This window comes from Aegilops tauschii, chromosome 2 (assembly GCF_002575655.3).
Source record: "Aegilops tauschii subsp. strangulata cultivar AL8/78 chromosome 2, Aet v6.0, whole genome shotgun sequence".
NCBI lineage: Eukaryota > Viridiplantae > Streptophyta > Magnoliopsida > Poales > Poaceae > Aegilops > Aegilops tauschii.
This window is the reverse complement of record NC_053036.3, coordinates 569900540-569917251: the sequence shown is the minus strand read 5'-3', so window position 1 is coordinate 569917251 and position 16712 is coordinate 569900540. Positions and strand designations below refer to the sequence as shown.

The 16712-nt window shown below is 40.1% G+C and overlaps 1 pseudogene; it reads left to right on the top strand.

Annotated features, from left to right (window-relative positions):
- Positions 1-16712, top strand: part of LOC109734291 (very-long-chain aldehyde decarbonylase GL1-6-like) — a 70976-nt pseudogene that overhangs the window by 12842 nt on the left and 41422 nt on the right.

Sequence of the window (16712 nt, the reverse complement as noted above, 5' to 3'; positions counted from 1 at the left end):
CTGATCATACAATTCCTGAGTTTCATATGAGTCCATCAAAAGTAGATGTTCCTGTTGTAGACAAAAGACTTAGAAAATTTTCGCAAGCTAAAAACAATAATAGAAAATGAATGTTAAAATAAAGAGATGGAAAAAATGTAGTTGAACTCACAGAAATAAGGTGAAAAAAATGGTGAACTTTCGAGTCCTTTGGCTTGGTATCTAGTGACAACTTGCGGCACCAAGCATTAATAGTATACGTGTCAACAAGTCCCTTTATTGCAAAAGAAGTCCCAAAAGAAAAGTATGTCACTGTAACTTTGCCATAGTGAATGCACGTTTTGCTGCAAAACAAAAAAGACAAGAACAGAGTGAAACTACACGAAAAACATTAACTTGAAAGTATACTAAAGACACAATGAAAAAGAACATGCATTAATGAAGGAGCACTTACTATTTGTAATTTTCATCAAGCGAGAGAGTAACAATAGCATCATGTAATTGAATCATTCTCGTGGTAACAGGGTATCTCAATGATTTTTGATTGACATAAGGAGAAGCATTGTATTTGCTAGGGTTAAGAATCCTCTTTGGTCCATATCTACTGACCTCTCTTCCAGATTTACTAGCAGACTGACTATTGATTTTCTCATTATAAATCATATCAGAAGAAGGTATGAAGTTGTTCAATCTGTCATCTTTCATAACTTCATATAAGATCTCAACCTTAGGAGACTTCGCAGGGCTAGACTGTCCCCCAGAATCTAAGTCAATCTGACATAAAAGAAAAAAAGAGGAAACAATAACAAGAAATCACTACAGATAGTATGTACATAAAATTGAACAAACATGCAAAGGGTTGCTAAAAATAAAAAAGAAGTGAGATTAAAAATAACAAACCTTAGTGACAGGAACAGCAGGCTGAGAAGTTTCACCTAAAAACTCAGTGCAAATTGTAGAATTCTGACGTGCCCACTGCCTTGGTGTGCCATCAGACTTCTACAAAAAAAGATATTAATTAAAAACAAATAAATCAAAATAACTAAAGAAAATAAACAAAGTGATGTGCAAAAAATTTAATTTCTAAAAGGTGAGTACACGAATCGCAGAAATACCTGAGTGAATGAACTATTTGTCACAGGACTGGACGCGGGAGTAAAAGGGATTGTTTGTATGTGAATAGGAGTTTGATATTGGGAACCCTGTTTCAACACATGAAAAAGAAAAAAGATTACATTAAATACAACAAATATTAAATAATATATCAAATTGGAAACATTACACAGAGGAGATATGAAAAAAAAGACTTGCATCATGAAAGTCTGTGAGCAGGAGCGATGTGTGCGGCAGTGCATAGATGAACGAAAAAGCAAGAAAAACAGAATGTAAAAGACAAAGATACCTCATGACCCAGTTCAAAGTGTCCTTGATTAGATGCCATGATTTGATCGTTAAATGTTTTTTGAGATGAGTTGTGAAAGCATTCACCTGCCAAAAAAAATTCATCACATTACAAATCATTGCAGAAATATATTTTCATAAAAATTCAAAAAACAGAAACACAGCCCCAAAAGCAAATACCATTCATTGGAGATTTCAACCTCAGCTTGTCAGGGAAAAAAGATTTCTTCTTCACAGTCATGACCTTGTTCAGAGTGGTCTATGTAGAAGTTGCTTTTGAATTAGTTTGAATAGGAGGATATGTATTCACAAGATGCTTGAAGCTCATGCTTTTTCCCTTGTCAAAAGATTCGCTGACCGGGGTGGACTTTGGTGGAATAAGCTTTTTCATCAGTTCAGAAACAGACTCGAGTTGCTTCTCAACTTGACTAAAATAAAGCTTCCTTCCTTCCTCCTAGATGCAGTAAAATAACTTGTCAAAATCAGCTTGCATAAAATCAACCTATTAAAGTTCGATAAAGAGAATTTAAAATTGAACCTGAATGCTGAAAATACTAAAATTGCACATACATCAAACTAAAACTTGCACACATTTTGTCACATCAAAACTCATATAAACTTGCTATTTTTCTTAATTTAGTTTTTACTTTAAGTGTGACACTAGGGAAGATGCATGCATGAAGCAAAATGTGTCAAAAATTAACACACAATGTTTACTTGAACAACAACAAACAAGCATGAAAGCTCAAAGATACCAAATCAACCTAGTAAAGTTTGATAAAGAGAATTTAAAACTAAACCTGAATGCTGAAAATACTAAAATTGCACAACCATCAAACTAAACTTGCACACATTTTATTACATCAAAAATTCATAAAAACTTGGTGTTTTTCGTAATTTAAAGGCAAAAAGCTAAAGTACAACCACTAGAAGCAAAACTTGCACGACAAAGTTAAAATGTATAAATATATACCTGCACTAGTTGTACTGCTAGTTGTTAAACTACAAGAAAGTGCAAAACACCTCCCTAACTTCAGAATTTGAGTATTCCACATAATATCTACATTGGCCTACTCAGATAACTAAGCTTGTAGTCCTCAAATTCAATTTATATCTCTAACTAAAATTCAATACATAACTCACAATTAGAATTTTATCTACACGATCAGGCCTTTGCATCTTATGAGGTCATGGATTGACACAGAAAGTATCTTGTCCATTGAGTGGAGAAACAGCTTTCCTTTTGCTACGTGAACCTGAACCTAATTACAAATGAAAAAAAGAGAAGGAAAAACCAGTAAGTAAATATTTCTGATTCAAGCAAAAATTGGTCGAAATGAAGATGGTGAAATTCTACAGAAAACAAAACCACACCTGCAGTATCATGGATATCCACATTTGCATTGAAAACATTTGGAGAACGTTGAACAAGAGGAGATACATTAGAATTGGAAGAACGATCATTGCATCCTGAATACAAAAAAACAGAAGTATCAAATCAGGAAAAAAAGAGAGTAAAAACATACAATTTCATTAAATGAATCTGAAAAGCTTAAAAATTCAAGTACTCGCTACGTAGAACATTACCGTGGCTCCTGAGCACAGATTTATCACTGCCTGCCATGCTACTGCTTATATTTCTTCTTGAATTCGTGTCAAACTGATTTGGCTCATCATCTGAAGCACTAGCTAATACAATGCAATTCAATGAATCTAGCAGCATATTTTGAGCTCCTTCAATGGACTTTTCATCAGCCGTTTGACGAAAACGCCTAGCTAGCAAAGATAACTGGTCTTTCACCTGATCATAAAATGAACAAAACACTATGAAAACATTGAATTCCCTTTCATAAAACAAGAGAAAAGCAAAAAAGAAATGATAAAAAACTTGAAAATTTGTGAGAAGAGCAAGGATATGTACCGAGGAAGGTAGTAAACCACCAACAGTTTTGTCAAGTGCAGATCTAAACTTCACAGATTCATGTGTAGAATCTTGATGTAAATGACAACAACCAATGCATCCCATGGAATAGACTGTTTGAGATATCAACTTCACCTATTAATAAAAACAGAATTTAAAAAATCAGTGCTCCTCAGAAAAAACATTAGAAACAAACTTAATAACAGATAAAAAATTAAATAAAAAGAAATGGAAAACTTACAGGACGTAAGCCATATTCCATTGGTCCTTTGCAATCCAGGTTTGCAAACTCTTTCACTAGCGATTTTTTCCATGCCTTTACTCTTGGAATTCCAGGAGGCACTCGGCGTAACCCAAAATCCAGAAAATCTAAGTAGTAGCACTACATAGAAAGAAGCAGGACATTAAAAAATAAAACTTCAAACTCTCAAAACATGAAAAACACCTCCTAATAAAAAGGAACAACAACATAAAAAATAACTTACACAAAGCCCATAAATGCAGCCACCAAGAGTTGTTAAACCATCCTCTTTTGCAGATTTCTTTAGCTCTTTTTTATATTTCCTTATGTATGACATAAGCCAATCAAAAACAAACTTTGATAAATCATAGTTTGTAACTTGAGTTGGATCAATAAGAATCCCTAGATATTTTGTGCTGGGGTAGATATTTGAGTTGGAGCACAAAACAGTTGCAAAGGCAACTAGGAGAACACATCTCAGAAAATCAATATCAGAAATGTCAGGCTTGAGCATTCTCAACCCAAACCACTTGATAGAAGGCAATGTAGGTTCACCAATAATATTGAGGAAAGCAGCTTTAGTCTCCTCACTGTCAAATAAAACTGAGGTGCCACCTAATGGAAGAACAAGGAGTAGATGAAATGATTCAGGGCTCATTGGAATCACTTTGTTGTCAAGAACTATGTCACCAGTAGGTGGATTTACTTTCCCTGCTATCCATTGGGCAAAACCTCTTGGTACAGAATTGCACTCAAAATCAAGAATAAAAGAGCAACCATAAGTTTTAATGACATCTAATCTTGATGGTGGAATTTTCTTGAGCAGATCACTGAAATATCCATGATTACACCTGCTCGTTGCCTTCTTTGGAGGAAGCGGGGCACGCTGACCAATAAAAAAGAAAAAAAAACTCAAAAACAACAACTAAAAACATAGCATGAATATGAAACTAAAAATCATACATTAAAACGGCATAATTGGGACACTGATGAACTTAATTCGACTCTAATGAAAAAAATTCACAAACATTTGCAACACTTTCAAAATACATTTAGTGTCAGGTCTCTTGATCAAGCTTGTAGATATCTAAACAGTTAATTACTAAAATTCAAATACTGAAATTATCAAAATTTCGCATTCATGTAACTAAAACTTGCACCCATTATGCAAACATCAAACATTAACATTTATAAGGAATATAGATCAATAAATTCAGATTATTTGCAGAAAGGCAAACACCACCTACACTATACAAATTCGATCTCCATGAACCTAAATTTACATCACACAAATAAAACAATTGCACATGAGAAACAAATAACAAGAAAAAAAAGTTGTGAATACACAAAATCACATGACAAAAATAAGTTAAACTATAACTAATGAACTGCAAACTATCTAACTCAATTCACACACAGAAAACTATAAAAAAAGGTTTATACTAATAATACTAAAGTTGCACACAATTCATAAAGGGGAAAACATTCATATCAAACTTACATATATTGAACAAAAGTGTAACCCTAAAAAGTTTAAAAAGCTAATTCCTAAAATTCAAATACTGAAAAATGTAAAAATTGCGCATTCATGATACTAAAGTTGCACTTAATATGCAATGGCAAAAAGAGATACTAAAACTGGCAGTTCACAAACTTAAACTGTGAGAATGAAAAATTCAACTGCAAACATGCTCATGTCAATCTTCAGTTCACAAACCTAAAGTTTAGAATCCGGATTGAAATACTCATACATAAAGTACTAAAAATGGCATAATGAAGAGGTAAAGAATGACAGTAAATATGAATAAATCAGAATATATATTCATAAAAAATGGAGGAATCAATTGCTATGGGAAATACTTATGCAGGGATCTTTACAAGAATTGGCATTGCCATTTGATGAGTAAAACTGTTACAAATCACAAAAGCAAAAAGTACTAGTAAGTTATGGAAACACAAAAGAAAAATCAAAAAGTACTAAAAAAATACCGAGTTTATCTCAGAAATATGAAATTTCTGCATATTCAAAGTTGCCAAAATCTATATACACATAAAAAAACAAACTCAAATTGATAAGAAGGAAATTACCAAATTCCGCAAGTTGTTCAGAAAATTTTTGACATCAAACTGTGGGTCTCCACCACCTACCTGGAAACCAGTAGAATAGTTATTTGGTTATGCCACTTTGAAAACATAAACTAAATGATCTAGTCAAAAACATAAACATTTAGAAAAATGAGATCATACATCAAGAAACTGAGTTTGTCCTTCTTCAAACTGGCTTTGCGAAGCAAAGGTTTCATCTAGATCATCGTCGCGGTACATCCCTTCACTGTCTTCCAAATCATTAGTGTCACAAAAAATAAACCATTGGCTTATAAAATATTGTAACAACTAAATGATCTCAAACAACAAGCATACAAGGAAAAAACAGGTACTTATATTATGAATACAGTAATTTAGAGGACTAAAATGATCAGCAGACAAAAAATGAAACTCATGATGACAAACACACAGAGGTGGCATCTGGAAAAAAAACACCCACATGAACTTCGCTTTACCTATGATATTTGAGGTCACATTAATGAGTAATTGCAGCTACAAAATAGCAGGCATTAGACCTAAACAGAAGCACAATTACCATTCATATCAATGCATCTCACATCACATATGCATGACTATGATGTTAGCACCCCTGTGCAAACCAAAAATCGGAGGAGCTAAACAATCTGACATGACACATGAAAAAAATGATACTACAGCGACAAAAACATTGTTCCTGCCTAATAGAAACAGCATCACCTCTGATTTCATCAAAAGCACAGGGGCAATCCACACCAACAAAAATTTCGAAAACTACCGGAGGAAACTATGGATTTCCACGCATGAGATTTCACAGCGGGCTGCAGTCAGGCCACGAATCCAAACAAAATTGAAATTCACACATAATTGCGCATGAAAACAGTACCGCGATTCAATAGCACCTGCGAGAACCACCCAGAACATCTGAATCTAGCAGATCACGAAGTCAATCATGGGGTCCTAGGGTTTGGCGACGGGATGCGCAAATTGCACGAGAGGGGAAAAGGCAGACGGGGAGAACGAACCTGAGGTAGATGCAGAAGGAGGCGCGCTCTTAGATGGTGCGAGCAGAGCACCAATTTGCCGGAGCAGTGGCGCAGCAGCGGTAGTCGCGTCGCCCGAGAGGAAGCAGAGGAGAGGAGAACGCGCCCGTGGAGAGGAGCACCCCCGCAGGAGGGGAACGGGCTTCTGATTTTGAAATAACGATGACGTCACTAGTCAAGCAAGTCATCCCGTCGCGCAACTCATCAGTGACAGAAGGCCCAGCTCATCACTCACGCTCGGAAAAAGAACAACAAAACTTAAAAGAAAAAATGCACGAATCTCAAAGCACTGAAATGAACGGCCTAGTTTCAAAACTGATGCAACAGGACTGTTTGGCTAATGATTTTCACATAAAAAATGCACAAATGTCACACACTGATGATTTTCGAAAAATATAGAAAAACCATAGATGCTTCACAAAAACATTTACATAATAAAATAAAGTTAAAAAGATGAAAAATAAGAAATTATGGAGCAATAAGTTTCATTATGCAAAACCATTTCAAAACAGATTAAAAAAACGTCTGAGAGGATATAATGTTCAACACAAATTATGCAAGTCCATTGAAAAACACTTTTAAAAATTATTTTGAGAGGAAAAAATAGTCAACACATATTTAAAAATTAAAAATAATAATAAATAAGGCAACAAAAAATGTACAAAAAAGAAATTAGTGGTACTGATGAATATAAATCAATATGACACCAAGAGAAACATAAAAACTACGTTATCTGTAACAAAAAATATCAACCATATTTAAAGGAGTTGCACCGGGGAAAAAATTCATTTCAAATATAAAAAAGAAAAAAATCAAACAAAAATATCGGGTGACTTAGAACCAACATTTGATATGATCTATATAATAAAAAGATCAATCAAAAAATTTGTTGATCACCTAGGGGGAAAAGTGAAAAATCAAACTAACAAATCAACTACATAATATCTGAAACAGGAAAAGATTACAGCAAAAAACACACACAAGCATTAAAAAGCATACAACACATTCAGAGAAGTCTGATAAACGTTGAGTAACCATATCAACTTCAGTCCACCATTAACAACCCAAGTTTAGACATCATAAGCAACAACCATACTCAACTTCAGTCCACCATTAACAACCCAAGTTTTTCTTCAGTCTTCAACTAAACTACTGATAGCTCAAAAGTCTTGAGTTCATACATCTAAAAAGAGGGGTAGAGACAATCCAGCACATAAACTGCCGCAAAAGTTATAGGATTCAAACTAAAGAACCCACTACAGCAACTTCTTCCCAAATTAAACTTATGTGATTGCTTTCATCTACAGGAGCCGCTGGAAGACAATTGAAACTGAACGATCATAAGTTGATTCATTGAAGGTGATGAGCACAACATTGTCTTTCTCGTACGAAGTGGCTGAGATGAACTCGCTGAAACTGGTCTTCTCGATCACCATACTCCCGTCTTGTTTGCAGAGTTTGAAAGATGATGGCATAATAACATGTGTATCACCCATGTAAGCTTCCAAAGAGATTCTAGCAGTAACTGGCATATCCACAAACCTCCTCAAGCTACAGACAACAGCCTTTGGGATTTTCTGTTGCAATGAAAATGAAAAGGTATGGATCAAAAATTGATAACCCATAAGAACCTTCATCAAGACTAAACTGGCATGAACAAATCATTAAGGACAAACATAAAAAATAAAGCAGTAATGTACAAAAACCTTCTTCGGGACTTACCATGAGGAACTTCACAGTATTAGTGGCAGTCATGACATGAACGAACGGGACGCAGCGCACAAAGCTTGAAGTGCGGAAAAGTGACCGTACAAACAAGCGATTGGTGTGATAGTCGAACTCCAAGTCACGGGGCATCAGAGCCGAGCAAACAAGCTCGTACCTTGAATTACTCAGGTTTTCAAAAGCTACAAAAACAAACACATATAATACAAAATGAGTAGACAACTATTAGAATAGTGGTGTTAAAAAAGATAAAAAAGAAATAATAATAAAAATAACACATACAAAAAGTCAGAAACCCAACAGAAGGTAAGGGAAGAATCCTTTCACCATCACGGAAAGTCTCTACTTTAAGGTCGAAGGATGAGTTGTCTAGAATAAAAACAACACGGTCGCCAGCACGAAGGGCATAATCATTGCTGAACTCAAACCAAGCATCCCCACAGAACTTCGAGTAGTTGCTTCGATGCTTAAAATCTGAAGCATAAGACCTACTCTCGTAAGTGAGAATAGCAGGCTCAGTCCTCTTGTGCTTGAAAGTTGTTGCGACATTCCTGTGCTCCTCGATATAATTTGCCAAGAAACCCCTCACATTGCATGGAATGTACTGAAAAAAAGAAAAGCATGAAACATCAAACTGCATCAATTACTGCAACTAGCTACATAGAGAAAAATCAAACTGTATTGACAAACTATAAGTAGAGCAAAGCACAAAGAGATAAAAAAACCCACATTCATTGCACTTAAATAATGCGCACATTTGACAACGTCAACTACTGATCTCAACATTGCTGTTTTCTAAATTTAAATTACAGTGATCAAGATATGATGGTTTAACTATAACACATTTAAACTACATACAATAAGAAACTAAAAACACAACTTTAACTACACAAAAGAAGAACTCATTCCATGAAAAACAAAAATTAGGATTCGAACTAGTATTGCACACACTTTGCGTGAACATCAAAATCAACGTGCACGAATTGCATGAAGTACGCACTAATTTCAGTTCTGTACTAAAAAAATTAGAGAATTTGCAAGATCATACAAAGCTTATCAACAAGAATAAAAAAATGTTAAAGATACGATGAATACAACTCACCATCCTCCTAAAGCAATACTCATCAAGGATGACATCGAAAACTTCTGGTACTTCATCGACTGGCACATATGGAAAGCATGGGGCACCAGGACAACGACAAACTGGGCAAACCATACTATAAAAAAAGAGAAAGGGTTATTCTACATTAATAACTTTAAAAAAGATAATATTCTCAATTTAGATGAAAAAATAATTACAAGTCATAAAAGAATAGTCTACATTTCCCAACAGCAAAAGATTCAAATCAATCTCAGAGCTATCAAGCGTAACCCTAGAATCTAAAAAGCTAATTCATAGAATTGAAATACTGAAATTAAAAAAAGTTGCACATTCATCATACTAAAACTTGCATGCATTATAGAACAGCAAAAAAAATACATGTATTGATCATATACATTAAGATTTCAACTTTTATGAACTACAAAATACGTAACACATTTCACACATATAAATTATAAAAAAGTTTTATACTCATAATACTAAAGTTCCACACATTTCATAAAAACCAAAAAAGATTCATATCAAATCTTAGTGATATCAAGAGTATAACCCTAGCATCTAAAAGGCTAATTCCTAAAATTCAAATACTAAAATTTAAAAAGTTGCGTATGCATGATATTAAAACTTGCACTCATTATGCAACAGCAAAAAATCATATAAAATCAGTAATTGAGAAGATTCTAAATGAGCTACAACACACAACACCCACCTAAACTAGACACACTGACATGAACAAAAAACTTAAACTAGAAGTAAGGCAGAACATCACCTTTCCAAAGAAATTAAGAAAATCATGATTACAACTAAATTTGCATCTTCACAGAGCTACATTTACATAACACAATTTAAACTAGAAGTAAAAGCAGAACATCCACTGTAAATCAGAACAATCTACCATATAAACTAGAAGTGAAGCAGAACACCCACTAAATGTCAAAATTACCTACCAGATAACCACATCACCTACCTAGAAACTTAAACTTGCAGTTATCGCTCTACAGCAACTAGAAAATACAATAGTATGAGCATGTAGATATACATTTCTACATTTCACAACAGCAAAACATTCAAATCAATCTCAGAGTTATCAAGCATTAATCTAGAATATAAAAAGCTAATTCCTAGAATTGAAATACTAAATTAAAAAAAGTTGCACATTCGTCATACTAAAAACTTGCATGCATTATAGAACAGCAAAAAATTATAATATAAAAAGATTTATACTCATAGTACTAAAGTTGCACACATTTCACAAAAAGGAAAAAAGATTCATATAAAAATTAGTGATATCAAAGAGTATAACCCTAGCATCTAAAAAGCTAATTCCTAAATTTCAAATACTGAAATTTATAAAAACTTGCGCATTCATGATACTAAAACTTGCACTCATTATGCAACAACAAGATTCATATAAAATCAGTAATTGAGAAGAATGTAAATGTGCTACAACACACAACACCCCGCCTAAACTAGAAGTAAGGCAGAACATCACCTTTTCAAACAAATTAAAGAAAAACCATGATTTATAACTAAATTTGCATCTTCACAGAGCTACATTTACATCACACAATTTAAACTAGAAGTAAAGCAGAACACCCACTGCAAGTCAGAACAATCTACCATATAAACTAGAAGTAAAGCAGAACACCCACTGAATGTCAGAATTATCTACCAGATAACCACATCACCTACCTAGAAAGTTAAACTTGCAGTTATCATTCTAGAGCAACTAGAAAATATGATCAGGAAACAATCAGGAAACTTGCACAAATTGCATGTTCAGAGATCTAGATATGCTTTCAAATCACAAACAATCAATAAAAAAATAAAAAATTGAACAAAAACTGACAATCATATCTACTCACATAAAGTGGGGAGATCTTGATTAGTTCATAAAAGCTCGACTATCAGGAAAAAAATTCAACTACAAGCAATTAGTCATGCATAAGTTCAGTTGATTCTAAGGAACTAGCACATCAAAAACCTACACCAACTACATACTTGACACAGACAACTATACAACATCACTCCCTCCCGTACAAATCTAGTCAGCATGCATACTCATATTGAGATGTTACTAGGCCTGTAAAGATCTACAGAAAAGTGGACATGCTTTCAAATCAGAATCCCTCAAAAAAAAACTTATAGAAACTACATTAGCATCTTAAGACATCTAACCGTGCACATCAGATACATTAGAGATGCTAAAACTTGCATAATTGCATGGTTCAAAGATCTAGATATGCTTTGACACAAGAAACAATTAGAACACTATAAAAACTGATCAAACTGACAATCAGAAAAGTACTACTCACATAAAGTAGGGAATACTTGATAAGTTCATAAAAGCTCAACTTTTAAGAAAAAAACAACTAAAAGCACTTAGTTCATGCATAACTACAAGGGATTCTAAAGGAACTTGCACATCAAAAACCTACAAAAACTACAGATAGGACACAAAGAATCTCCAATAGATTCTAAGTAAGTTGCACAACAGCAAACTATACAACATCACTCAACCCGTACTATATCTAGTCGACATGCATGCTCATATTGAGCTGTTACTAGGCCTGTAAACTTGTACAGAAAAGTGGACATGCTTTCAAATCACAAGCCCTCAAAAAACAAAACTTATAGATTAAATCTCTATGTATTTGACCTATAATCTACATCATGTTAACAAATATACAAACAAAAAAGATTGCATCTTTCGAGACATACAAGACACACAAGATGTCATAATATAGATCTACTCACATCATGTACATCAAAAACCTTAAAACCTACTCAGATTCCATGCTCTGCTCCTCCCATTCATAACTTAAAACACTAATATCGAAATAAAAAGATGAAAACCCTAAACCAAACCCGAGATTGGAACAAAACCTAATAAACGCATCTAATTAAACAGAGAACAAATCTATGTACTACTACTAAAACAACCAAAAGAAACCTAAAAACCCAAGATCTGACCACTAAAAGACAGATAAACACACAGGATTTGAATCAGAAGTATGAGCAAAAGAAACCCTAAGTAAGACGGGAAAACAACACAAAATAAGAACCAAGAAGCACAAATACCTCGAAAAGACTAGATGCAGCACCACAATCCCGTAAGCAACGAAGCCCTCACCTGCAAAACACAAATACAGAACAACAAAAAACCACCCACGCAATCAGATACAGATGAGGGAAGGAGTAAATGAAGCAAGAAAACGTAAATCAGATAAAGAACAATCCACATATGGAGCAGATCGAGCAAGAACACCACGAACCCTAGCTCTAGTGAGGAAGGGGGAAAGACAGAGCAGAGACCGAAGTGGAGCGCTCGGGGGGGAGACTGACTGACACAAACAGAGAGGCGAGGGGATAAGAACAGAAGCCGTCGACGCTCGGGATTCCTCAAGCGGGCTGCGCGCTGGGCTCCAAGGCCTGGGCTCCAATGCCTCTTAACGGGCGCGCACCACGCATAACGGGTGCCCGCAACGCAAAAACGAGCCCAGTCAGGCAAATCGACTGACCCAGAAACAACTTCAGTCGATTTTCAACAGCACCAAACGCAGCAACAGGAAAGTACTGAATTACGAATCTCAAAGCACAAAACAACGGCCAGAAATTCGACTGACCCAAAATGAAAAAATCAGCTGACTGAAAAGTAGCTAATTCGTCTACGACTACGTGTACGGGACAATGGACAAGTCGAGCGACGAGCTGTACCAGCGCACGGTGCACGGCAGGGAGGAGACCCCCGACGTCGTCCACCTCACCCACCTCACCACGCCGGATTCCCTCCTCCACCTTCGCCTCGGCTTCACCTCTGTTGCCTCCGCGCCGCTCTCCCTCAAGTCGTCGGCGTCGGCGCTGGTGGCGCGGCCGCTCGCGGCGCTGGCTTCGCTGCTCGGGAGGGGAGCATTCAGGTCCGAGTCCAACAGGATGGGCGAGCTCAACATCGAAGACATGGGTCATACCCAGTGGCGGAGACAGAGAGACCAGCAGGGGCCCTGGCCCCCCCTATGACCCCTGATTTGCTGCTAGTTTGTACATGAATAGTGTAAAATTTAGACAAAAATACATGCATTAGTATTGTTTGGCCCCTCTTATCAAAAGATTGAGTCATTTGACCCCTCTGATCTTTAATTCCTGACTCCGCCACTGGTCATACCAGGATACACCTCCCAGGTAGTATACTTTCATTCACACACAAAAATATACTGACAATGGCCATTCGTGTTCTCTAATCATATAGCTGAATGAATTTGATGTCCGAGAATTTATTTATGCAGTACACGTCGAAGAAGGATGGCTACGCGGTCAGGCGGCTGATCGACAGGCAAGTGGCGCCGCAGTGCTGACGCTCGGCCTCCTCAACCAGGCAAGCACATGAACCTTCTTCAATGCACTGCATACCACCATACCAGTACTTGCAAATGATGATATACACTCAAAATATTGTAAACATCATCAACTAAAGATCGAGGGAGTGGCTACAAGACAGTCGACTGAAAAATTTACTCAAATGATAAGTGTCACACATGTGGCACGAAGCAAACCCGCCCTGGTGTTTTTGACAACTAAAGTTTCCATACGAAAAAGAAACCCAAAAAAACTGAAGCTTGCAATCCAAAAGATAGTTGTCATGCTTGACAATTAATGTTGTCATCCGCGCGTCACTAAACTTATCTTAAAAAATATTCAGAGTTGCCATGTGCTCGTGCCACACGTGTGGCATTTATTAAGGTCCAAAATTTAAAGGGCCAGTCGATTTTCAACTTTCTATTTCAACCGTTGGATCAAGATCCAACGTCCAACGTCCACAACTTCATCTTCAACCTTTGAGCATGCACTGTTTCTCTTCAACCTCAAATCTGACCCCGAGCCACCAGCTACCACCGGCCTAACCGCTGGCCCATGGCCGGCGGCGCTCCCGCGACCACCTGGCCGTCCCGCCCTCCCCTGAACCGCCCCCATTGCCGATCTTGCTGGCGCCCTCACTCTGAACTCTAAGATAGATAATGGGGTGATGACGGCGAGCCCCTTCCTTCTCTCTGGCGAGGCCCTTCGGTCTCCTTCCTTCATTCAAAATCTAGTACGTGTGAATCATAGTATCAAACTGCAGGTTCGTGTGGTGGACGAAGGCCTGCACGAGGCTATGAAGCAGCTGCTGCTGCGCCCGGAGACGCGGAGTCACCTAGCTCTGTCCTGCAGCTACAGTAGCAAGGTACACTACTGCACACTCCAGATTTGGTTTGACAGCCGCATAGCCGCAGGAACTCACACGTTCAGACGTGCTCATGTACGTGTTGCAGGTGTGGCTCGTCGGCGACGCGCTAACGGGCCAGGAGCAGGAGAGGGCCGAGCCGGGCGCCCACTTCGTGCCATACTCCCAGTTCCCTCCCAGCGGCGACGCCCGCGCCGACTGCGTCTACCACAGCACGCCGGCGCTCATGGTGCCGGAATCATACGAGAACCTCCACGCCTGCGGGGTCACTATAAGAGCATCTCCAGCCGCGCCCTCAACAGTCCCCCTCGGGTGTTTTTTCCGCACCCGGCGTCTAGAAATCGGCCCAGTAGCGCCCCAGAAGCCCTTTTTTGTCGGTTTGGGCTGAAATTGACGCCGGTGGACACAGGCCGAACCCGGCGCTGGGGGGCGCCCGGGGACGCCGGGGCGAGTGATTTTGGCGCGAGCGAACTGCATACCCGCCGAGTCAGCGACACTCGCCTCGTCGTCTTCACAACGCCTCGGTTTCCCGCGGGAAATCAATGCCAAGGCTGCCGCCGGTCAGCCTTCCACTGATTCCTCCTGGGCGGCGCGGCGACGCCCCCCTCCCGCCACGCGTACACACGGCGCCCGGCTATAAAAGCGACGCCTCCCACTCGCCTCTGGCCACATCCGCCCACAGCCGCCGCCGAGCTCTGCCTCTCTCCCCGTGCGCAGCGGCTGCCGACGTTCCTCCCCTCTCTCCCCAAGCCTGCTCCCTCTTCCCCGCCGTGACGATGGGCGAGCGATTCCCCGGCGATGGGGCGGCGGCCAACGGCTTCGGCCGCCGCTCGCTGCACGACTGGGAAGCATACCTGCTCTTCGAGGCCAACATCACGGCGCCTCACGACATGCGCGTAGGGCCGGGGGAGGGGGTGAGGCTCAGCGCCGGTGGCGTCCCCATTTCCCCGGTGCCCGACGTCGACGTGCGCCCCGACTACTTCGCCGCCAAGGTCGACCGCGCGCTGGCGTCGCTGACGGACGAGCAGCGGGCCCTCCCGCAGTACGCCGCTGACAGCCACGAGGCATGGGCGGCGTACTTCAAGCACCGGCAGGCGCGGCGGCTCGCCTCCACCAACGCGGCACCGGTGGTGCGGGGCTCCAAGAACAGTGAGGGGCGCCGCCTGTGGTGGGGCGCCCCCGGCCGCTCGCTTCACGCCGTTCTCGAGTACCTCGAGGGCGGCAACGACCCGCCCTTGATGTAACCTGCCGCCCCGGCCCGGAGCGGCGGCCAGTGGATGCCGAGGAGGACGGCGTCCTCTTCTTCCTCCTCCTCCCGCTCCTCCTCCTCCGGGTCGCCGGCGCTGCTCAGCGTAAAGGCCGAGCCCGCCGAGACGCCACTCGGCCGGCGCACACGCAGCGCCGGCATCGTCATCAACGATGGCGGGCGCGCCTCCTCCTCGGCTCCTTCCCGCTTCGTCAGGCCGAAGACGGAGCCGGGGCTCGCCGCCGTGAAGACAGAGCCCGGGCTCGCCGCCGTCAAGACGGAGCCAGGACTGGCCGTGGTGAAGACGGAGCCGGGGCTCTCCGACGAGGCGGCCTTGTAGTGGGCGCGCGAAGACTGGGAGCGGACGGAGCTATAGCGCGAGTGCCGCGCCCTAGAGCAGTCCGCCGCTCGTCGCCGTGGCCGCGACGAGGGAGGCGTCGTCGTTCTCGACGACGACGCACCGCCACCGGTCCGTCAGGGCGACCCCGGGCAGGGGTCCAGCACGGGCAGCCGCGTCAAGGAGGAGAAGGACGACGATGAGGACAAAGGCGATGGTGGCGACTTCACCGTGCTCAGCGCCTTCTTCCTGTAGACTAGGCCTTTATTTTTTAAGTTTGCTATGTAAAAAACTCTTTAAGTCACCAAAGTTTATGCCCGTTTACCGAAATTTAGCCGAATGTTTTTAAAAAAAAAATTAAAAAAACCTTTTGGGACGACCCTGGGCCGGCGGCTGGGAACCAAATCGGCTCCAAGC